Here is a 25,022-nt window from a genome sequence, read left to right on the forward strand (position 1 = left end):
TTTGAGTGCAGACTTCCATCGGCAGATGGACCCAAATCGAATAGTCTTGAGACTGTGGGCTCCAAAAAGACAGCAGAGTACACTAAAATAGACGCATATGCGCCCTCGCCCATGGCACCACTTCTAGGGTTGCCATCAAACCAAGCACCTGTAGATAGGACCACATTGTCAGGAGTAATTGTGTTCGTCAATAGATGCACTTGAGCCATCAGCCTCTGAATACAGCCCTTTGTCAGGAACACCCTGCCCTGTTTTGTGTTGAACTGAACACTGAGATAATCTAGCGAATGTGATGGTTGGAGATTGCTTTTGGCCAGGTTCACGATCCAACCTAACTCCTGCAACAAGGAGAGCCCCATCTTTTCTCAACTCCGCTGCCATCACCACCATAACCTTGGAAAAAGTTCTCCGTGCAGTGGCCAAACCCAAAGATAGTGCTCGAAATTGATAAGGACGCCCCAAAACCGTGAAACACAGAAATTGTTGATGCTCATTCCCATCCGACTAATGCAGGTATGCCTCAGACAAATCCAGAGACATCAGGAACTCCCCCGATTGCACTGCCATTATCATTGAGGGCAAAGTTTCCATGCGAAAATGTGTCACCCACAAATGACAGTTGACTCCTTTAAGATCCAGGATGGGATAAAAGGAGCCCTCCTTCTTGGGCACAACGAAATAAATGGAATATCGGCCCATATTTTCTTGAGACGTGGGAAATGGAACCACAGCCCACAGACTGAGCAATCTTGACAATATACACTCCACTACAGAGAGTTGCAGGGACACACCATGAACATGCCCTGAGAAACACTGCAAAACTCCAGCACATAGCCATCTCGTATCACCTCCAGAATCCACTGGTCTATCGTGACCTCAACCCACCTCAAATTTAATAAAAAAAAAAATAGAGAGAGGCAACCTCCTATCTCCTGTTCCCAGAGACGAGTCTGAACACCTTCATTGGGAGATTTGGGGTGCTCGACTACCTGAGCCTGTGCCCCATCTGGACTGCCTGCGACAAAAGGACTGAGATCTACCCAAAGGTCATGTCCTCTGAAAGGCCACTCCTCTCTATGGTTGAAAGTCTGAACCCCCTACTACGACCGCTCGAACTGAAAAATCGTGGCGCCTGTTTCTTATCCTCTGGTAATCGAGGAACCGGGGACTCACCCCACTTATTGGCCATTTTCTCCAGCTCACTCCGAAACAAGAGGAGGCTTTAAATGGCAACTTTGTAAGGGTAGACTTTGAGGTTGCATCAGCAGACCAATTTCTCAGCCTTAGCCACTATTATCAAAGCCACTCCTCTGGCCAAAGAGTGGACTAAATCGCAGCTGCTGGCTCCATCACTGCCCTAGAATTTACAGCAGATTCATCGATCTCCTGAGAAAGCAGCAAGCAAGAGCGAGCCACCAGGGAAACCACAGGAAGCTATCTGCAAAGTCACTGCCATTGCTTCAAAGGCCTGCTTAAGGATAGCCTCAATTCTCCTATCCTGAGCATCCTTCAAGGCCGCTCCCCCTTCAACGTGAATAGTCGTCCTCTTGGTAACAGCGCACACAAGCGCATCCACCTTCGGAAAATGCAACTGCTCTCTCGCAACTGGATCCAGGGGGTAAAGTCTGTCCAGACTCGTCCCCCCTTTAAAATTAGCTTCCGGGTGCCCCATTCAAGATCAATTAATTCTTGAATGGCCCCCATAAAAGGGAAGAAACACAAGGAAACCAGAATGGGTTCAGCCTTCGGCATTCCCAGCATCTTCAGTGTCTGGGAAATGAGAGCAGGTAACATCTCTAAGAAAGAACCACAATATAGTTCTATACAGTTTCAATCCCGGAGGAATCTCCTCTTCCTCCAAGGAGTAAGGATCGGTCTCATCAGCAGTGCCATTTGGGTCCCTACTGGGAAAACTGGCTTCAGGCATATCCTGATGCTTACCTGCAGTACCAGGCGTGCGGGATTTCACTGCCTGAGATACTGACTGGTTAAGATTGGCCGAGGCAGAGGGCTGCACCTGAAGAAAGGATTGCAGTCCTTGAAAAAAAAATTCTAGCCAAGAAAAATCAGAAGGATCCATGCCAAAATCAGGAGGCAGGCATCCTATGCCCACTGAACTACCTTTCCCCCAGCTGATGAACCTGTTAGGGGAGCTCCAAAATCAAGCGACCCTTCCGGCAGCTCTTTCTCCATTCCCACTCCAAGCTGGGAAGAACCGGGCTTAGTAAAATCAGACTGAGGCAATTCTCCCTGAGCCTCCAAACAGCGCTGACACAAGTTAGAAGGAATGCCAGGCTGAGATGCCCAAATATGACAATGCATAAGGCAAGGCGCTTAGGCTTCTTCACTATGGGCGCCATCAGCCTGTCAATTCGACCCTAACAGACGTCTAACAATAGGCCACCCAAAATATTAGGTGCTGCTATAAGTGCCCAAACTGAGCTCTCCAGGATGTTAGGACAATGCGTGGAAAAAGGGGGCGTGCGCTGCTATGCGCACAGCAGGCCGAACAGCTGGGCACACCAGCACGACCCAATGGAAACTGAAGAGGGCAGTCTTTAGAGCATGAAAACGCCACCTCAGTGAACCAGATGAGCCTTAGAGCGGGCCCTAGCCTCATGGGCTGCTCAACCCGCCAGGCTGCCCCATCCCTTGAATTCCACCGGATGCGGGAACAACCGTCGGATTGTGCAGTGAGCACGGAGATTTGGGGGGGGGGGAATCCCTAAACTCCCCTCAACTCCCCTCCTCTTATTATTATTATTATTTTTTTAATTACCTTTTACCTGAGCTCTGCCCATCCCAGCTGAGTACAAGGCCAGTCTCAGACTGTAGGGGAAGAGGGCATAAACCTTCACCGCTACGCTTGGCTTCCTGCACCCACTTGCCTTTCCGCTGTTTTGTTTTGGGTTTTTTTCAGTTAAGTGCACACTAATTGAAAACCCATCATCTAAGGGACCATGGAAATCATTTCAGGAATTCTTGATTGAGGGAGGGATGATAAATCAACACAGGAGAGTGGGGCAAATAATCCTCTTTTTTTTTTTAAGCAATCCCCAGTAGGGAGATGCACTTCTACCATCTGCTGAGACACTGGTGGGCTAATGTTACTGCAGGGGTATATATACTGTGATGTCAGTTTTGCTCCATCTGCTGATAGAGGTGCATAACCTACTGCTTTTGGATTCACCTGTCTGAATGCTAAGAAATCTACTGTTGGAGATATTACATGCACTGTTTTATTTTTGTGATTTATGTAGTGTAAACTACCTTGAGTTAAAATTTGAAAAAGCAGTATAGAAATCCAAAAAGTACATTGAAGCAACAAGTTTCAACTTGTGAAGACTATTTTTGTTGCTGCAGTCTAACTACTGGCATAGTGGGATTTTTTTAAGTTATTATTGTTACAAACTCCTGGCTCCAAATGCAATTCTCAGCTACCGAACTGCCCTAATAGCTCACATCATTGAATCAAAGGGACATTGTCATCTTTAAAGACTGCTCATTTCTTTCATCAAAATATCACAGTTTCAAATGAAGTGAGTTCTTAGATCTATATTTAAAAAAACAAACAAACAAACAAACAAACCCTGTCTCCTAAAACTTGCAGTTGTCTCATGGAACGGTGAAATCAAGTTATCATTGCCTATATATTTTCCCAGCTTTTTATGGAAGTTACAGCAATGTTCTTTCCTGCTTCCCGCTGTAGATAAAATGAAAGCGAAAACAGCCGACAGCAGAAGAACTAGTCCTAGTAAATATATATATACTCCTTAAACCGGTTAAACTCAAAAACACAGAAGGAACCGAGATGGCAAAAAAACAAAAAATCAAAAGCCAGCGGGAGAAAAGTTATTGGGACGCTGCAATAAGCATGTAAAGTCTGTAGGAAATGCTAAGCCAGGTTTTTTGGGGGTTTTTTTTCTTGCCAACACTCCTTCGCCCCGTCCCCTCTTCGGCAGGCGAAGACACCGGACTACCCTGAGCAGCTGCGGATCTTAACACCAAACCGAGAGCTGGTGATGGGCGCACGGAGGGCGTGCAGGCCCTTTCCCGGAGAGGCATAGCAGCAGCACTGACCCCGCCTAGATTAGCAAGAGAGGAGGAGGTGGGCTAGAGTGGTTTCAGAGAAAGAAATATAAAAGTAAATCAGTGTCACCCCCCCCCCAAAAAAAAAAAAAGTGCGTCGGGGGGAAGGGGAGAGGCGGGAGGCAGAAGGCGGCGCGCGCGCACTTACCGTCGCAGGTGCGTGTGTGAGAGAAGGGCTCGCGCCGCCTTCTCCTCCTCCGGTGAGACCGGTCCGACAGGTGCAGGGGGGGGGGTGGGCGGCTGCCTGCTTTCCGGCTGAAGTTTCCTTTCACTCCCGGGACTGTGCCGACGCCACCCTACACTTTCTTACGGCTTCTTCCAGGGAGAAACCAGTCCTGCCTTAAAAACAGTTTCCAGTTCAGCGAGAGAAGCGGGCGGGGGGGGGGGGGGTGCAGACAGGGAACAGCAGCAGCAGCCTCTGAGCGTGGATTTCTTTCTTTGTTAAGTCGATGTACCCTTTCAGCAAATTTCGAAACTCTGTTGGAGCTCGCCTAAGGCCAGGGTTTTGTTTTGTTTTTCTCCTGGGGAAGGGGAGTGATCTGGTTTACTGAGGTGCTATACTTGGGTCTGCCAATAAAGTACCTGCGAGTTAAATGACGCGATTAAAGAATCCAATTGTATTCATTTGGTGAAACAACTCTAGCGAGATGCTTAAATGTCAAGGCCTTATTTTAAAGTGTTACCCGTTTTCAGTTTCAAGAGTTAGAAGCGTTTTCTCCATTTTATTATTCTGCAAAGTTTTAGAAATTCACTGGCGTGAAAGAGCCCCATTAAGATGGTCCTTGAAAAGGAGTCACAACATATTTCCTATAAGGCTGGCTAAGCACAAAGTAGGAGAAAGCCTAGGTCTGGTCTAAGTCCCCATATTTTGAACTAGTAAAATTCACTGAAGCACCATACCAGCTCTTCCCATTGCACTAAAGTCAGGGCCTGTGCAAGGGTAACAGGTGCCCTAGATGACTTCTGCTTTTTGCCTCCCCGCCCATTCACGCTGCCCCTGTTGATCTCAGGCCCAACTCCTCCTACATCATTTGTACCATACAGGCCACTCTCCTGTGCGTGCGATTTAGTATCGGCCCGCATGCGGTAAAAAGAGGCGCTAGGGACACTAGCGCCTCCCTAGCGCCTCTTTTTTGACAGGAACGGCGGCTGTCAGCGAGTTTGACAGCCAATGCTCAATTTTGCCAGCATCGGTTCTCAAACCCACTGACAGCCACAGGTTCAGAAACCGGACGCCGGCAAAATTGAGCGTCCGGTTTTCAACCTATGAGCCATGGGCCTATTTAAAATTTTTATTTTATTTTTATTTAAAATTATTTTTAACTTTTGGGACCTCCGACTTAATATTGCCATGATATTTCTTTATGGAGAGGGTGGTGGATGCCTGGAATGCCCTTCCAGAGGAGGTGGTGAAAACCAAAACAGAGAGAGAATTCAAAAGGGCAAGGGATAAACACTATGGATCAAAACTAAGGTTAAAGGATTGAAATGAAGATAAGAATGCATGCAGTAAATTGTTGGTGTGGTGCTTATTACCCTTAGCCAGTAAGCCCCGATACTGCTCATACAACTCCATCATTGGTCTCTGCTTCAACGGCAGGGAGAGAAGGGGAATTGGATTCGTTCAGCAACTGAGGACCCTGACTTTTATGGACCGGGGAAACAAGTATGGGGGTAACTTGCTGATGTGGCAGTTTCTACCCTTAAACAACAAGACTGTTACTGTGATGCAACTCAAACATTGTTCTCTGCTTCAACAGTGAGGCATGACAGGGAACTGGATTCAACAGCAATCAATGAGGGCCTGTGAGGGGAAACTGATAAGCAGGGGGGGGGGGGGGGGGGGGGGGGGTATGGGATTCAAGCAGCAACCAACAAGGGCCCTGACTATTATGGTCTGAGAAACATATAATCATGGGGCAACCTATATGGCGCAGGCTTACTGGGCAGACTGGCTGGACCATTTGGTCCTTTTCTGCCGTCATTTCTATGTTTCTATACTGGTAGTGGGGAGGATCTGGGTGGAATAAAAAAAATCTTTTGTCCAACAGCCACCTGACTGTAAGTAGATCTTCAGACGTGGCTAGCTCAGTCACTCTCTGCTCATTCATGTATTGTGAAGACATGCTTAAATTGTGCAATGCAGCTGGGAGACAACTTACAGGCCGATGAAATATGGTGCACACAGTGTAACTCGCAGTTGCGTGTGCATTTCGGGTGCGCAATAATAGCGCCTGATGCAGCAAGGAGATTAGCGCATCTAAAACGCGTGCCCTGACAGAGGCATTCTGAATGGCACCCATCGCATTTAAATTCCATGTAAATGAAGGTATTAGCTATTTCCTCCCAGTGCAGGAAAGTGCGCCCATAAGCTGGGGCACCCAACACACAATATTTTATGCTGGAACTTAACTTCAGGTCTGGAGGTGGAGTAAAGTTTGCTCGCAGTCAATGGCTCATGAGAAGCATACAAAATGTGGTCCTCTGTGTTGCGATAAACGCAGGCTGGCGCAAGGGTATTAGGCGCCCTAGGCGAACCTTCTGCCTTGCACTTGCACCCCCCTATCGCACCCACTCCGGTGAGGGGGGGTTACCACACGGCTGGTGAGCTGTCAGTACTTGCGAGAGAGAGAGAGAGAGAAGCACTGGCCGGTGCCCAGGGAAGAGGGGAGGTGTGGGGAACACGACGGACACGTGCGCTCACCTCTCAAACTTGTCTATTATTCATGAAACTCCTATAACGATAACATCCCCATATATATAGTTTTTTAAAACAGTTTTTGGTAACTGGTTCATTCCATAAGTTTTGAAAAGTTAAAAATCATAAATCTTCCAACCATCTGTCTCTTTCTTTGAGACAACAGACAACGATTGGTGGTGGGGTGGAGGGGAATTAGGGCTGGAGGGTACTGGAAGCCAATAGTAACAGGTGGGAGAAAAAAAAAGGGGAAAAAAATGGATAAAGTGCATAGCTTGCTGGGCAGACTGGATGGGCCGTTTGGTCTTCTTCTGCCGTCATTTCTATGTTTCTGTGATTGCTGTTTGTTTAGGTTTCCACCATCCCTCTCCCCCCCCCACCACCTAGAATTTTTTGCATTGTGACGTTTAGCACTACAAGGTTGCTGCATTTCCCTCAGCATTACTGCCTTTCTGAGGGAAGTTAGCACTACCATTCTGAAAAAAAACAAGAATACGAGCACGATAGGGTTCTGGAACGTCCCAGGTGCAACCCGAGTGATGCAGGAGAAGATTGTGAGTTCTCGCAATATATGCGCGGAAGTCCTGCAGGAGCCGTCGCCATCTCTGTTGTGGTGGGACGTGCACTCTCCCAGCTACAGAAGGGACGGTGTGGTGGGATTCATAGTAAGGCAGACATCTTGGCGAACGGAGGGGCGAAGGCGCTGGCACTGAGGTTGCGCGTGAGCGGCTGCCACCTCCGCTGCCCAAGGGTATGCCCTGAGGCGGGAGCGAGCATTATTTCAGTCCTACTTCTTGCGGTGGTGGCGGCCGCCGCCGCATCCTACTCATGGGCCGGGGCTCTCGCACGTCTCCCTCCAGTGGCACTTTGTGAACCCTACAGTCGCTGACAGCGGTTCTCAGGCAGTTCCACCCCCTTGTCATTCAGAGCAGGGGCATCCGCGGCGGAGAGCCCTCGGAGCGTGAGCCGGGGGCCCTCCCGTCGAGGCTGGAGCTGGCCCGGCGCATGTCGAGGCTTTTCGGTGAGTGCCGGAGGCTGCCTTTTCAGGGGGTCAGCTGGAAATCCACGTGGCTTCTCTTCGGCGCCCCCTAATGTTTGGTGCCCAAGGCGACTGCCTAGTTCGCCTACGGTAATAGGACGTGCCGGCCCTGGATAAATGTAGGGTAGTGTTGATTAGAGGGATTAGTATGAGATTTAGTTATTTGGGGTTAGAACCAAAAAAATGTACATAGAGAGTGGTGGAGCGGATAATGATGATTAGCTAAAGGACACCTTAAAAATATCCTGGGTGATTCCTTTCCTTTTGGTATACTGCACACATTGCAGATTTCCATAATTTCATGTAAATGATGCACTTTTGTTAGGAACGCCCAATTTAGACATCCGTGAGCCCGATGCAATAAACTTTTGAGCACCAGAAACGCATATTTCTCCTTAGCGTGCCCTTTTTGTACACCTCTCCACTTTCTTGTTCAGATATTGCATCAGGCCCACAGGGGACGTGGATGCATGCGTTAGGAACATGGGTGCCCATATTGAGTCAGCCTGTTAGTAAAGCAGAACATCCAGTGAAATGACTGCCAGAGACGTATCCTAGAGAAAAGGATCTGAGCCCATGCTGATGTTGGCCTGGGCCTTGGAAAGGAGAGGGCAAGAGGGAGCCTCTGCCGTCACTAAGGGCGAGAGGTCTGGTAACTAAGACACGAGCTTGCCCCTACAACAGAAGAAAGGTGAATGAGAAAAAGAGGGAGATGGTGGAGATTCTTGTTTGTTTTTAGCTTTTATTTTGTTTATTATAATGAACAAAAATGAAAGAAAATCAGTAGAAAAAATGACAGTCTTTTTGCAGTGAGTTTTCTTCCATTTTGTTATAATAAATACTGATAAATTCTCAAGGAAAATAAAATTAAAAACTAAAAATGAAGGTCCCTACCCACCAACCGCCACTGCTTGCAAGGCGCCCAGTCTGCCACTAGGTGATGTTTACTGTCTGCAAGGACAGTTGCCTTATTTTATCTTTATCTTTTTTTTTTTTTTTTTTACTGTTTAAAGCCGCCGTTTTCATCCAGGGTGTAGTGACACTGGTGTGTCACGAAGAGCTTGGAAGTGTCACCAAAGATCTGATGTAGACAGCAAGTCTGTGCTTTCTGTTACAGCCACATTTGCCCAGTGGCTGAGAAGATCACAGAGTGGGGGATGGGGTGCAAGAGTAAGCGAGGAGAGAGGGGAGGGCAAGAGAGTGAGCGGATTTGGGGGGGGGGGGGGGGGGGCAAAAGAGTGAGTGAGAGGATTAGAGGGGCTGTGTCGGGGAGAGAGTGTGTGAGGGGATTGAACATGTTTGCGGGGTGCACGTGAGGGGGACTGGAGGGACAGTGAAGTGTGCGTGTGTGAGATAAAAGTGGTGCGGACGGTCTGAGTGAGCTAACAAGTGGTGGCAGGGAAAGACTGAACGAGGGGCGGGACAAGGATAAGGAGGTGTGTGTGTGAGGAAGGCATGTGGTGCTGCTCCCTTCCTTCCTTCCTCCCCCGCTTTCCCCCTAGAGAAGGCAAAGAGCAGGATAAACGTTTTACATTCTAGGACCTCCCCCACCCAATCTGAGGACTGCAGGTAGTGCAAGCCAGAACTGCCCGCATCCCCAAAGGTAGAGGAGAGCCAGCCGATTCTGACTCAAAGAGGCGGCCTGTGTCTTGCTGGCCAAGGAAGGAGAGGAGGGGAGTCGCCGGAGAGAATAATTTTCCAGGAAGGAGGGATTAATGACCATTGTTGGGGGAAGAATCAAGGACTGCCAGAGACTGGGGATGAGACACAGGGGTTTTTACATCCACTGGGGAGGGGGGATGAGGACCACTGAGGAAATGAATGGAGGGGGGGGGGGGGCTTGGGATGAAGAAGGAGAAAGGGAGAGAGGAGGGGCCCCGGTTCTCTTTGCCCTTCTCCTCCTCCTTATCTCACTGACCCTCCATCTGCAGCCCCCACCAGTGTTCAGCTCCCAGTTGTCTTTTGCCCACCAGTGCTTCAAGCACTGGTGGGGGCTGGGGACGAAGAACAAGAAGGATGAAGAGTGTGTTTGCATATATATGTGTGTGTGTGTGTGTGTGTGTGTGTGTGTGTGTGTGTGTGTGTGTTTAGCAGAGGTTTCACACCCGGATCTGATCCCTTCTCACTCAGGTCACACCCAGCCATGGCCCCATTCCACCTCCCCTTCTCCTTCCATGGTTCCACTTCCTTGTTGTCTACAAATTGAGGGGTAGATTTTCAAAGACATGCACGTGCGTCCATTTGCGTGCGGCTCCCAACTGACTTTTATATGGGTGCACACGTGCGGGCGGGTCGTGACTCACGTGCACAAGGGGAGGGAGATTTTAGTTAAAAACATGTGGTGACACGATCGGGCCTACACCAGTTCCCTCCCAGTCCGCTTCAATTAAGGAGTGAACTTTCCTATCCACCTACCTTACCTTCCTCCCTTTTCCCCTCTCCTTCCCGACCTCCTAAACCTACCCTAACCTCTTTTTTCTTATTTTCAACCTTACTGAGCAGAAGTAAGTTCCACTTGCCAGCCAGTTGCTGGCGCCCGCTTTCCCAATTGACCCTCACCCCACCCAGTCCCTGCCCCCTGGCTCGCCCCTTTCACAAAGCATGGCACTTGCACACGTATCAGGAGGTATGCATGTGGCCGGGCTATTGTGAAAATGCACTCAGCACGCGTATGGCCCGGCCACACGTGTACCTCCCGATATTTGTGCACGCTGGGCTATTAAAATTTGGCTTTTAGCCCTGATTTTATCTAGCTTTTGTGCCATTGTTAACAGTAAAATAACATGTAGGATTTTTTTTAATGAGTTTTCTCTTATGTCAGGAGATCCTTTTCTTAACACCTGATCATCTGACATTCCTAGTGTTTTATACTGTCCTGAAAATACATGAACGGGAAGACAGACTGTAGCGTTTATTGGATCAGTTTTGGAGCCCTTATCATTGTTTGTCAACATATTTCTTAAAGATGAAGTCACTAAAGCTAAATCTTATATAAAGGATTCAAAATGTATGTTAAACATGGTAAGCTTAGTAGAATTGGAGACATCAGATGCTATTTTAGTGACCTTAGATAAATATCCCCAGGCAGCTGCTTTGCAAATAGTAGTTTTGGTACTTGACCAACATCTGAAACCTCAGCACATCCCTTTGAAGTTTGTTCTAGAAATGGCAAGGCTAGTTTTACTTCATAATTATTTTTGTTATTTACAGGATTTCTATTTACAGCATTATGATGGGATCCACGATGACTCTGAGCATAGCCAATATCTATGTAGTACATTTTGAAGAGCAATTTTTACATCCTTCTCCTTTTATTAAATTTATCAAATATTGGTCCAGATACAGTATATTGATATACTTTTTCTTTGCATCTCAACAATAGATAACCGCAGGGGTTTGTGAACTGGTTGAATATGGTGGATCCTAATTTGCAGTTCACCTTGAATTTTAATTTTCAAAGCATTCCGTTCCTGGATATTTTGATCTATAAAACAGCATTATAAATTAGGAACATCTTTATACCATAAACCTACGAAGAGCAATTTATCATGCTTTGAGAGTTTTCATCCATTTACGCTGAAAACCCAATTGCCAGTTGGACAATTTTTGTGCATTCACCACACTTGCTCTGATAAAGAAAATTTTCTAATCCAAGCTCATGAACTCAGTGTCCATCTATTAGCAAGAGGATGTTCGTTTTCATATATTAAAACAGCCTACAAATGAGCCTTACATGCAGAATGCGAGTGGCTTTCATTTGATCATGTAGAACCCTCTAGCTCTGGTGTATGCATTACATTATTCTTGCATAGACATATTGTGTCTGTCATCTACAGCCACTGGAACATTTTTCAACTACATACCGTATCTCAAAAGGGACAGAGACAGGATGGGGGAAGTCCAGAGAAGGGCAACCAAAATGGTGTGTGAGGGGATCTCCATCAAATGACTTATGAAGAGAGGTTGAAGGACCTAAATATGTACACCCTGGAGGAGAGGAGGCACAGGGGAGATATGATACAGTCCTTCAGATACCTGAAAGGTTTTAATGATGCACAATAGACAAACCTTTTCCGTTGCAAAGAAATCAGAAAAACCAGGGGTCATGAAATGAAACTCCAGGGAGGAGACTCAGAACCTACGTCAGGAAATATTTCTTCACGGAGGGGGTGGTGGATGCCTGGAATGCCCTTCCGGAGGAGATGGTAAAGACAAAAACAGTGAAAGAATTCAAAGGGGCATGGGATAAACACTGTGGATCCCTAAAAGGCTAGAGGATGGAAATAAAAGAAAAGACTGCATGGGGGTAACTTGCTGGTGTGGCAGTTACTACCTTTAACCAATAAGCCTTCATACTGGTGATGCAACTCCATCATTGCTCTCTACTTCAACAGCAGGGTGACAAGAGGAAAAGGGGAATTGGACTCAGACAGCAACCAACAAGTGCCTTGACTTGTATGCTCTGGGAAACTGATAAGCATGGGGTAACCTGCATGGCGCAGCAGATGCTACCATAAGCTTGCTGGGCAGACTGGATGGACTATTTGGTCTTTTTCTGCTATCATTTCTATGTTTCTATGTATTTGAAAATCCTCCAATGATAGTCTATACTAAAGGAAAAAATATTAAAGACTGGTACATTCCTATATGTTTCCTCATTTAGACACATCTGACATATCGTCTATAGAGCATAGAGCCTGTGGCAACTGTTCCTTTAGCAGTCAAACTATTGTAAGGAATAGATGGCAAGACCCGTAATTGAAACATCAGTTTAATTTAGCAGTTATTACAGATTGTACCTCTTTGGTGTTTTTCATTGTGTGCCTGTGCAAGAAAGTTTACATAGGCAGAACATGAAGACAATTATGCACCCGCTTAGTTGAACATAGAAGTTGTTTGGCTACTAAGAAAATTCAGGCTTCCCCTTGTACAGCACTGTTTGGATCACAATCATGTTTTAGAGAAGTTGCAGTGGGTTGGACATATCCCTGACTCATCTGGGGGATGCAATCGTCAGGCACGTTTAACCTTCGAAAACAATTTTGGATTTTCTTTTTAAATACAGGAACGCTGTGTAGGCTGAACCTTTAAGTGGATTGGTATTCTGTGATCTAATTATTATTTCCTAGCTTGTAGACAGGTGGACTCAGGACTCAGTGGGTTTATGCTCCCCTGCCAACAGATGAAGATGGAGCAAGCTGACGTCACAGCATATGTAGTCCTGCAGTGACCCCAGCCTGCCAGTATTCTCCATCTCCAGCAGATGGCGGATGTGCATCTCCCTATGGGGATTGCTTCGTGTTTTTTGGAAGGGGAAATTTGTAATCTAAATTAAGTTAAAGAAAGCCCCGCTCTCCTCCGGTGATACCTAAAGGTCTCTCCCCCAGTTGAGAATTCCTGAGGTGATTTCCGTGGTCCCTCAGAGGTGTGCCTTGGTCCGGTAGCTGGTTTTGCCAGCGTGGATTTAGCTGCTTGAGCGGCTGAAGGGCAACAGATGGAGGAAGCTGAGCGTGGCGGTGATGGCAATTGCCCTCTCCCCCCTCAGCCGGAGACCGTCTCTGTGCTCAGCCAGGTAAGGCTGAACTCTGGTAAGTTTAAAAAAAAAAAAAAGGAAGAAGATATATACAGAGAATTAGCGGGAGATTTTACTGTACAGGGCTTCCTTCTCTCGCCCGGTCTCTGAGCTTGGCACACCATTCCGACGATCGTCCTGCTCAGTGGGAGGTCAAGGGATGTGGGCAGCCTGGCGGGTTGAGCAGCCTCTGTAGGCTAAGCCCCGCTCCAAGTCTCTTTGCTGTGCACAATGTGGTAGGCTGCAATGGCTTTTCGTGTGCTTTCGGAGGCTGTCCTCTACTGGCTTGTTGGTCCGGCTGATGCATCTCGCTGTGCATCCAGTTGTGCACCCAGTTTTTGGGTGCACAATAAGACTTAAATTTTGAGCGCCCAGTTAATTGCCGTGTAGTCAGCGTTCAAGTGGCACTGTGCGCTTGAATTTTTTGTGCGCTCTTATGTTGGTCGCCTGGGTGAGTGCCTAGGTGTGCATGCATAAGTCTTGGACGCATAATTTTTGGGCGCATAGTTGAGTGCCGAGGTGTGTGCGCACAAGTATTGGAAGCATACTTTTTGGGGGTCTACTTGAGCGCATATATAAAAAAAAAAAAGGCAAAAAGCAGCTAGACACATGCCTCCGGCTGCTGCTTAGTGCATTGTTGGCCATGATAACACCTATGCCTCAGAAGCCTAAGCACCTTTTCTTTGCACTGCCTGTTCTTTTCAGGCATCTCCCCCTGGAGTGCCCGCTGCTTTGTGCCAGCCCTGCTTGGAGGCTCAGAGTACCTTGTCTTCCTCTGTTTTTGGCTAAGCCTGGTTCTTCCCAGCTGGATGTGGTCTGGTTGAAGATGTCTCAGGTGGGGTGCCTGACCTTGGTCCTCCCCTAACTGTTCCTCAATAGGGGAAGGTGGCTCTGTAAGTAGTCCTCAGATGCCTCTCAGTCTGGATGCTTCTACCTTTTTTCACAGAGCCCTTCAAGTGGCAGCGGGTTCTCTGGATGGATCTCAGGCTGGTTCTGAGGATGGCACCAGTCCTGTCTCTCTTGAGGATGGAAAATCCCCCCCCCCCCCCCCCCCCCCCCCCCCCCCCCCCCCGATTGCAGCCGAATAGAACTATGAGACAGTTCTTTCATAGAGATGAACTGCCAGCTCTGTTTTCCCCAGACCTTGATGGTGTTTGCATAAAACCTCTTGTTTTTAACCCATGATGGAAGCCATTCTAGAACTGATTGAGCCTGAGTGCGGTGCCCCAGAGGCTATTCCAAAGAGGTTGGAGTTTGGAAGGCCTTTACACTCTGTATTCAGTGGTGAGAGAGCGCTTCTGTTTTCTGAAGGTAGGGGCACTTCTGTGTGCAGTCTCCAAGCAGATCACTATTCCCGTGAAATGAATAAAGGCTAGAAGGATGCTCATGTTAGCAAGTGTTTGAAGCTATGGCAGTGACCTAGCATCGCTTCATCTCAACTGAACTCGCAGTTATAAACCTCTTAATACATTCTCTTCACCCTGAACTGCATACCCTCCTCTTCCAACCTAATAATGCTCTCTGGACTTGATATGCTTATTTCTGGTATTGTTCAAATTGTTTTTTATTGTTGCACAACTGCTAAGATAATGTATAACATTCACATTGTTTTTTCTGTTACACAACTGCTAAGAAAAATGTATATTTTTGTAAACCGTTATGATGGCTCTACCGAATGACGGTATATAAAACTCAACAAATAAATAAATAAATAAATGTTGTTCCTTGGTGGTTCGCTCTTGTTTGCTTCTCTTCCAGGAGGTTGCTGACTCTGCCTTTTTGGCTGATGCGGGCTGTGCCTTGGTCTGCACCTTGTCCAGAGGGGTGGCTTTGATTGTGGCAGCCAGGTGCTAATTATGGTTGAGAACTTGGTCAGCCGATGCAATCTTCAAAGCTAATCTCACCAAATTGCCTTTTAACGGCTTGCTCTTGTTTGACAACGAGTTGGAGAACCTGGCTAGTAAGTGGAGCGAATCTCTAGTTCCTCTTTTGCTGGAGGATAAGAAACAGGTGCAGCACCTTCTTATAAGAGGTTGTGCTGTAGGATCCAGGCATTTGCAACAGACGAGGCGCAGGCTCAGTTTGTGGACCCTCCCGAAACTCCCAAAGAAGGTTTGCCGACCCACCTTCAGGATCATGAAATAGGGGATGTCTCTCTCTCTTTTATCAGAGGGGGGATCGAGATCACATCAGACTGGTGGGGCTTGGAGGTGGTACAAAGAGGATATGTGCTGGAAGTTTGCAGTATTCCTCAGGACATGTTCATGGTGTCCCCTTGCCACTCCCTGCAGAAGAAGCAGGCAGTGGAGTTTATGCTTCAAAGGCTTCTCAGGCTGAGGGCTGTGGTTCTGGTGCCCACATCTCAAGAAAGTATGGGGCGCTGTTCCATTTATTTTGTTGTGCCCAAGAAAAAGGGCTCTTTTCATCCCATCCTGAATCTCAAGAGGGTCAACCATCATTTGAAGGTAACTCATTTTCATATGGAAAACTTACAATCTGTGATAATGGCAGAGCAGTCGGGCTAATTTCTGATCTCCCTGGATCTGTCAGAGGCTTACCTTCACATTCCCATCCAATTGGAACACCAATACTTTCTACGCTTTGCGGTGTTGGGGCGCTATTATCAGTTTCAGGTGGGCCCTTTGGCCTTGCCACTGCTCCCAGAATACTTTCCAAGGTTATGGTGGTTGTAGCAGTGGACTTGCGAAGAGAAGGGATCCTGGTGCCCCTGTATTTAGACAACTGGCTGATTCAAGCCAAGTCTCAGGAAGAGAGTCACCTGGTGACACACAAGGTGATCTCCTTATTGCAGGATTTCGGTTGGGTGGTGAACCTGACCAATAGCATTTCTTCAGTCATCCCAGGTGTTGGAGTGTCTGGGGGTCCGATTCAACACAGTTTTCCTACTGGAAGTTTGTATTCAGAAATTGATGTCTCAAGTATGTCAGTTGGTGAACACTATGCACCCAATGGTATGGTCCTACCTACAGGTTCTCGGCTTGATGGCAGCAACCTTGGAAGTGATGCCATGGGTGAGGGTGCATATGCATTGTCTTCAGCGCTCTCTGCTGTGACGTTGGAACCCGCAGTCTCAGGACTATGTGTTTCAGCTTCACTTGCCGATGGAAATCTGCTCCCGCCTACAGGGGTGGTTGCAGAAGGATCATCTGATGAAGAGTGTTCCCTTGTCCTCTCTGACCTGGTTGGTACTCACAACAGATGCAAGTCTCCATGGTTGGGGGGCTCACTGTCTGGAGTTGATGGCACAAGGACGTTGGATTGCCGAAGAGGTGCTCTGGAATATCAGTCGCCTGGAAGTCCGGGCGGTATGGCTGGCATGCTTGTAGTTCAGCCACAGGCTGTGGGTTCCAGCAGTTCACGTGATATCAGACAACGCGATATTGGTGACCTACATCAATCGTCTCTTGTTGATATCTGCCGAGCTGTGATGTGGTCCTCCTTACACACTTCCCAGGTTTTATTGTCTGGATGTGCAGGCCTGGGAGGATGTAGCCTTTGCACATGCGGTGTTGACTGGACCATGGGCAGCCTCCCACCCTGTAGGGGAGTAGCTCTGGTACATCCCACTGGTCCTGAATCCATCTGTCTACATAGAGAACATAGAAATGATGGCAGAAAAAGACCAATAGGCCCATCCAGTCTGCCCAGCAAGCTCCCACACTTATTTTCCCATACGTATCTGTTTCACCAATCATCAGTTTCAGGTCCCTTATTGGTAACTGTTTGATTCAAGTTTCCTGCCATCGATGCAGATAGTAATGTTGGAGTTGCATCAAAGGTGAGCATAAGGCTTAATGGTTAAGGGTAGTAACTGCCGCATCAAGCAAGTTACCCCGATGCTTGTTTACCCAGACTGCACAGATCATTGTCTTGTTGTATGTTGTCTGAATGTAAATCCTGTTTTCCACATTTCCCCCTGCCGATGCAGCGGAGAGCAACGCTATATATGCATTCAAAGTAATGTATCAGGCTTAATTGGTTTAGGGCAGTAACTGCCATATTAAGCAAGCTACCTCTTGCTTTTCTTTACTTTTCTAACATATAGATTAGTTGCCTTGGTTATTGCTCCTTTTAGTTTGGCCCACTGTTGTTCCACATCTCTCATGTTCTCCCAGCCTTCTAGTTCTTCCTCCAAGTACTTCCCTATTTCATCAAAGTCTGTGTTTTTGAACTGCAAAACTCGGGTCTTCATGCTTCTTCTCTGTATACTGTTTGTGGAGGAGTAGCCTAGTGGTTAGAGCATTGGGCTATGAACCAGGAGACCAGCATTCCAGTCCTGCTGTCGCTCCTTGTGACCGTGGGCAAATCACTTTACCCTCCATTGCCTCAGGTACAAACTTAGATTGTAAGCCCTCTGGGAATAGGGAAATACCTACAGTACCTGAATGTAAACTGATGTGATATGTCAGATTGAATGTCGGTATATAAAAAAAAACCAAACATACCATTTGATGATCATTGGTGCTGAGGTGGGCACCCACCTGGACATTAGAGACATTATAGAAGCATAGAAATGATGGCAGAAGAAGACCAAACGGTCCATCCAGTCTGCCCAGCAAATTTCACACTTTTTTTTTTCTCATACTTATCTGTTACTCCTGGCTCTTAGTAACCTTTTGGTTCTATTTCCCTTCCACCCCCACCATCAATTATCAATTATCAATTATCTCCATTAGTGAGCACTAAATCTAGTATAGCTCCCTCTCTTGTGGGTTCCATTACCAATTGTTTGAACAGAGATCCTTGCAGGGCATCCACTATCTCTCTACTACTGTTAGATTCTTCAGAAGGGATTCTCCAGTCTACATCCGGCAGATTAAAATCTCCAACAATCACCACTTCTCCCATCTTTTGGATGTCTTCAATGAGATCTCTGTCAAGTTCTTCCATTTGATTTGGAGGCCTGTAAACCACGCCAATAAAATTGGATGCCCCATCATCTTTTTTTAGGTTGGCCCATAGTGCTTCTTCTTTGCCCCATCTTCCTCGCAGCTCAGATGCTTGGATATTGTTTCTGACATAAAAAGCCACTCCTCCTCCTTTCCTGTCCTCTCTGTCCTTCCTTAAAAAGTTATAGCCCAGTATTGCCATATCCCAATCATGAGATTCTGTGAACCACGTCTCCGTGACAGCAACAACATCTCAGTCCGCCTCCACCATTAGGGCTTGCAGATCTGGGATTTTATTGCCCAAACTACGAGCATTTGTGCTCATAGCTTTCCAGCTTTTCTCGTTCAGGTTACTGCTTTTCTTGGACTCCTTTTGTGACTTATTTAGTTGAGTTATGTTATCCACTTCACCCTTTTCCATTGCATTAGTATTTGGGGGGTGACATTCTAATTTCTTTCTGCCACCCCTGGCATCTAGTTTAAATGCCTTATGACATAGGATTTGAATTTATCTCTTAGGATCCTTTTTCCTGCCACAGACAGAAATAAGCCATCTTTGACAAAGAGCTTTTTACTGTTCCATACACGGCCCCAGCTCCCAATAAATCCAAAACTTTGTTCTTTACACCAGGATTTGAGCCATGCATTGAAGTTATTAATATGGCTTAGCCTTTCCTTCCCCTTTCCATGAACAGGTAACACTTCTGAAAAGGCAAGGTTGTTGCCATGTGGCTAATCTGTTTTGCTAGAAACTGGAAATCTCTCTTTACCTCTTGGATGCTGTTTCTAGCAAGGTCCTTGGTTCCCAGATGGATGATAATATCAACTTTAGAGTCTTTGCTTTCTTCTTTGATCACTTTGACTATTTGAATAGCATTTCTGCTGGCCAATGATCCTGGGAGGCTTATAACTGTAGTGTTTCCCTCTAAAAGAATTCCCAAATTAGTGCCTCTGATGACAGAGTCACCCAGCATAATGAGCTTTTTCCTTTGGTTATTGATTGTATTTTGGAATTTCTGTATGCATTGGGTTTCTTCTTTCTTTTTGGGTTTCTTCTTTCTTTCATGCTAGGAAATGGAGAAATTACCTGATAATTTTGTTTTCCTTAATGTAGATAGATGGACTCAGCTTCCCGCCCTCGACTGTCGCATGAGTGTGTCAGTAGCTCTCATGTGGGGCTCTGGATCCCAAGGGATTACTGGTAAGTGTTCATCCAGTCCCTATCTTGAGGTACCTAGAATATTATGTAAGTTCAGTGTTTATGGTTGGTTGAGTACAGTTCTGGTTATCTGTTTTTAATCAAGTTTTTTTGCTAGTCTGTCCACAGTTGCTTTTGAAGAGAATACTGGCAAGCTGGGGGTCACTGCAGGGTTATATATATAATGTGACGTCAGCTTGCTCTATCTCCATCTGCTGTTAGGGGAGCATAAACCCACTGGTCCTGAGTCCATCTGTCTACACTAAGGAAAACAAAACTATCAAGTAAGTAATTTCTCCATTTTCAGCAATATGCCCTGATGACATAACATGCCCACAATAACCCATATGATCTGACATTGTCTGAAATTGATGACTGTTTCAAATAACCTACAATTCCACTATCTTTCTTTTGAACTGGAAACACGTTGTTCTTAGCTTATATTTCATGCCAAAGATTCTTCTGAATGCATTGTTCATAAAGGTCAAGAGAATCACGCTTTCACTTTGCAACTTTCCCCATGCCGCGCACCGGCAGGTGATTGTGGGCGGTGTAATAAAGGATTCATTTCTCACTGGAGTTCCAAGTGCAGAAATAAAGGTTAACAAGCAAAAAAGAAAACAAAAAATGTATAAGATGATCCCTTTTTTTTTTTTATTGGACTAACAATGTGCTTCTTGATTAGTTTGCAGGAGCTAATACTTTCTCTCAGGTGAGAACAGAATGAGCAAAAGACAACATTACCTGAAAAAATAAGTGAATCAAAAAAAGGCATCCCAGTGACAGAGTATGGTATGGGATGGTCGGAAGCAGTGACAGATTTAGGATTTTAGCACCCCTGGGCACTGTTGGTGCTGTCACCCACCTATTACCTCCTCTCCCACTTCCCTCCCTTTCCCCACCCACCAAGGTTGAACAACAGGGAGCAGAAAGTGTAAGTCCCCTAATTTCCTGTGGCAGCTCAGGGGGTAGATCCTGTGGCAAAAATGTAAAACTTCTGAAGCACATTGGCAAACATTTCCATCTTTTATACTACATTATAAAAATAAAGTCATTTTACGCTACAATTACCAGTATAATTTATTTTATTTTTTATTGGGTGAAGAAAAGTGATCTCAGGTATCAGCACAGGGAGGAGACCTCAGGGATGGGGAAAGGAAGGAAGGAGGATCATGAATGGAGCGAGGAAAAATGGGGATAAGGAAAGAGGACTAGGGATGGCCTCCAAACCAAAAGGAAGAGCTGGACAGAGATCTGGTTGAAGACATCCAAAAGATAGGAAAGAGGGAGAAGTGGTGATCATTGGAGACTTTAATATGCCAGATGTAGACTGGAAAATCCCATCTGCAGAATCTAAAAATAGTAGAGCGATAGTGGATGCCCTGCAAGTAGCTTTGTTCAAACAAATGGTAATGGAACCCATGAGAAAAGGAGCTATACTTGACTTAGTGCTCACTAATGGAGATAATGTCTCTGATGTCCAGGTGGGCGCCCACCTCAGCACCAGTGATCATCAAACGGTATGGTTTAATATCACAAAAAGGATACGGAAAAGAAACACAAAGACCCAAGTTTTGCAGTTCAAAAACACGGACTTTGAGGAAATGGGGAAGTACCTGGAGGAAGAACTAAAAGGCTGGGAGAACGAAAGAGATGTGGATCAGCAGTGGACCAATCTAAAAGGAGCAATTACCAAGGCAACTAGTCTATGTTATGTGCGGCCTCGAAAGGCCTTGCATACTGTTATGTGGGGGCGGTTTTAGTGTGCCCATGGGCCTCAGCCCGGGCCCAGACCTTCAGGGCCGAGCCAAGGGTTGACGATGGCTCCGCATGGCTGACAGTCTTACCCTCTGCCAGGCCGGCAAGCTCCCATGGCCAACATCCAAGGATGTTGGAAGTTGAATGGTCCTTCGACCATTCCGAGCCCTTTCGGACCTGCTGCGAACAGCATGGAGCAGCAGGCCTGGCCTGAGGTTGAGTGCAGACGGTCTTGACACGAAGACATGACAATGATTGATGCGACGGCATCTAGACGAAGACACGGGGCTAATGCAACCGGCATCCTTGGACGAAGACAGAGGGTTGATGCAACGGCATCCATGACGAAGACACATGGCTGATGCAACGGCATCCATGACGAAGACACTTGGCTGACGCAACGGCATCCATGATGAAGACATTTGGCTGATGCAACAGCATCCATGACAAAGAACTTGACATCCAAATAGGCAAAACACAAGGCATGGACATTGGCACTGTCTCTCAGGGCGCCTTACTCAGGCCACCCGTGGGACCGAGTCGCGGACCACCCTGTCCCACTGCGCGCCCTACACAGCCCTTGCAGGCTGGTCACGGACCATGAGGAGAATGGGACAGCGCAGGAAAGATCCAGGACATGACGGCTCGAGAGAGCAGGACACCAGTCCACCTGCAGGCCACTCCAACCCGGGAAAGACGTCGTCCAAGGGAGTCCGACCCACAGGACCAGAAGGCTCAGGAGTGTAGAAGACGAGACACATTAACACACATCAGGACGAGGAGGAACATAGCGAGACATCAAAACATGGACTGGGACCTCAGGCAGAACACCAAGACATGAAGACATGGAAGAAGGCAGACGAGACGAGGAGCTCCACGAAGACAGAAGACCTTACAAGGCTCTGGCAGGCAGGAGCCTCCAGAGTGAAGTCACCACGATGCAAGGCGAAGAACAGACTGACGAAGCAGCCCTTTATAGGCTTAAGGCAGGAAGTCCCATTACAGGTGGGGCCAGCACACTTCCTGTGCCTGGCCCTTTAAATCTTGAAGAGAGGCGCGCGCCGGCGCCTAAGGGAAGCAGGAAGCTGTGCAGGACTACGGACAGCGGCCTGCACCGACGTACAGCGTCAGAAGAGGCAGGGCTGAGCCTGGACGCAGGCTCCGACATCGGCAGCAGCTCCAGCCGCTGCAGGAGACCCCGGAAGCGGCTCCAGCTGCTACTCCAGCCTGGGGCTGCGGCCTTAGCGCCGCGAAGATGAAGTCAGCGTCGGGGGCAATCCCAGCCCCGTGGGGAGACGCCGGAGGGCCGCGGCTCTGACCACGGAGCAGGAGAACAAGCAGGGTGGCCTCCAGGCCGCGGGGGAGAGAAGCAGAGCGCGGCTCCAGCCGCGTGGGAGGCCCGACGGCGGCGTCCTGCCACGTCGGGTGAAGATGCAGCGTAGGTAAGTGAGCCTGCTTGCGGGGGAACCCGCGGGCAGTGTTCATAACACTCTATATGTTAGAAAAGTAAAGAAAAGCAAAAGAAAAATGAAACCTATCTGGTTCTCAAAGGAGGTGGCTGACAAAATAAAGGCCAAAAGAACAGCGTTCAAGAAATATAAAAGATCCCAAAGGGAGGAGCACAAAGAAGAATATTTGTTTGAACTGAGGGAGACAAAGAAATTAATCAAGATGGCAAAAAGTCAAGTGGAAGAGAGGATTGCCAAGGAGATAAAGAATGGTGACAAAACATTTTTCAGATACATCAGCAAAAAGAGAAAAGTTCAAAGTGGTATAGTGAAATTGAAAGGTGGAAAGGATCAATGTGTGGAGAGTGACGAAGAAATGGCAGAAATATTAAACAAATACTTCAGTTCTGTGTTCACTAAAGAAGACCCTGGACAAGGACCATCTCTACTTAACAAGAAACTGGAGGGGAGTGGAGTAGATGAAAATCCATTTACAGTAGAAAATGTATGGGAAGAGCTGAAGAATCTGAAAGTGGACAAAGCCATGGGGCCTGATGAGGTTCATCCCGGGATACTGAGGGAGCTCAGAGATGTGCTGGCAGGTCCGCTGTGTGACCTGTTCAATAGATCCCTAGAAACGGGAGTGGTGCCGAGTGATTGGAGAAGAGCGGTGGTGGTCCCGCTTCACAAGAGTGGGAACAGAGAAGAGGCTGGTAACTACAGACCGGTTAGCCTCACTTCGGTGGTGGGAAAAGTAATGGAGTCACTGTTGAAAGAGAGAATAGTGAACTATCTACAGTCGGGAGAATGGTGCAAGTATGGTCCGAACTGAGAAATGGGTTTTCCCCACCCAGGGTTTATATGTGTGGAGGGGTTCAGGGTGGGGGAGGGGGGGATATGCATAAGGCTGTAAGGTTCACCTAGTACCCCTAATACGCTCCCTCTGGCCCAGCTTGCAGTAAGCAAGAGTAAGGAACCCCAGCTGTAAGAGGAAAGGTATTCTGCCTTGGGACCGGAGGAACATACCTGCCTCTACAGCAGGGGAAAGGGGAGGAAAGAAGCGAGTGAAGTCAGCCTTGGTGAAGGGGATAGGCCAAGCTCTCTTGTGACTACTATGTCCAGACTTGAAAATGCTTTATAAACCTATTTGCCAAGACAAATGCCAATTAGTCACATAAGTTACAAAATCTCTCTTTTCATTGTCCATAAGTGTTAGTTTTTCCACAGTCTACTGTCAATAAATGTCCTGACTCCAGTGAGTTTCAGTGAGTGATCACATAGAAATAAAGGTCAGCAAAACAAATTGCAAGCAACACCTTTTTTTTTTTATTGAGCTAAGCTGACACATTTTTGTTACCAGCTTTTGAGATCTATGTTCCCTTTATCAGGTCAGCTCTTGAAAGCTAGTCAAAAAAAGATTTATTAAACTCATCAAGCAGAGCAGCTTTTGGCCGCTATTACTGTGTTGGAAATAGAGGCTACTGTGGCTGCTCTTCCCCTAGGTAAATGCCTGGCCCCAGATAGGTATTATATAGATTTTTACAAAGTAATTTTGGGAGACTTTACGCCTTTCCTTCTGGGCCTGTTTAATGCAGTGGGATAGGAGGGGCTCCATCCAGCTGCTTTGATGGATGCCACTATTTCCCTCATTCACAAGAGGGGCAAGGATAGGATGGAATGTAGCTCCTATACCCTTGATAAACTTGGACATCAAGATTATGGCAAAAATATTACAACTTCATCTGGAAAAATGTAAGCAGGTATTGATCCATAAGGATCAAACTGGTTTTATAAAAGGATGGCTGTGTATAGCAAACACACGGCGGCTTTTTCATATTTTGCAAGCGGCGGGTTCAGGAGGTCTCTCAGTGATGGTGAGTTCCTTAGAAGCTGATCAGGCCTTTGATAGAGTGTATTGGCCTTATTTATTTATTGTCTTAGAGTGTTTTAGGTTACCCAAGAGGTTTGTTGCCTGGGTGCAAGCGCTCTATGCAAAGCCGAGGGCCCTTTTGCTCATAAATTGCTCTTTGTCATCCTTTTTTGATATTCACAGAAGCACCCAGCAGAGATGCCCCTGATCTCCTCTATTATTCTGTGGCATCCCTTCGGGTTGGCCACTAGATGTCACTAGGTCCCTGTATAGAGCTTTAATATCATGAGCCTTCCATCTCCTACCTGGAAAGCTGTGGTTGGATGCCTCAACCCTATTTAGCCCAGTTATTTTAGAATTCTGTGTGATTGGATTCAGAGAGCCTCCAAACAATGAGGATATTTTGGGGTAGATTTTAAATACTTGCGCGATCGCGTACT

The 25,022-nt window shown here is 46.9% G+C and overlaps 1 protein-coding gene across 4 annotated transcripts in view; it reads right to left on the reverse strand.

Annotated features, from left to right (window-relative positions):
• LOC115084898 (MARVEL domain-containing protein 3-like) overlaps positions 1-4,640 on the reverse strand; it is an 89,282-nt gene extending 84,642 nt beyond the window's left edge. For 2 of the 4 annotated variants that reach the window (XM_029590302.1, XM_029590301.1), the window contains exon 1: positions 4,238-4,640. The gene's annotated coding sequence lies outside the window, so the exon portion shown is untranslated. Of the gene's footprint in view, positions 1-3,589; positions 3,945-3,980; positions 4,102-4,237 lie in introns of those variants that run through there. The other 2 variants (XM_029590303.1, XM_029590304.1) reach the window with 2 other exon arrangements.
• Positions 4,641-25,022: the final 20,382 nt, after the last annotated feature.

The sequence above is a fragment of the Rhinatrema bivittatum genome, chromosome 2 (genome assembly GCF_901001135.1).
Source record: "Rhinatrema bivittatum chromosome 2, aRhiBiv1.1, whole genome shotgun sequence".
Classification (NCBI taxonomy): Eukaryota; Metazoa; Chordata; class Amphibia; order Gymnophiona; family Rhinatrematidae; genus Rhinatrema; species Rhinatrema bivittatum.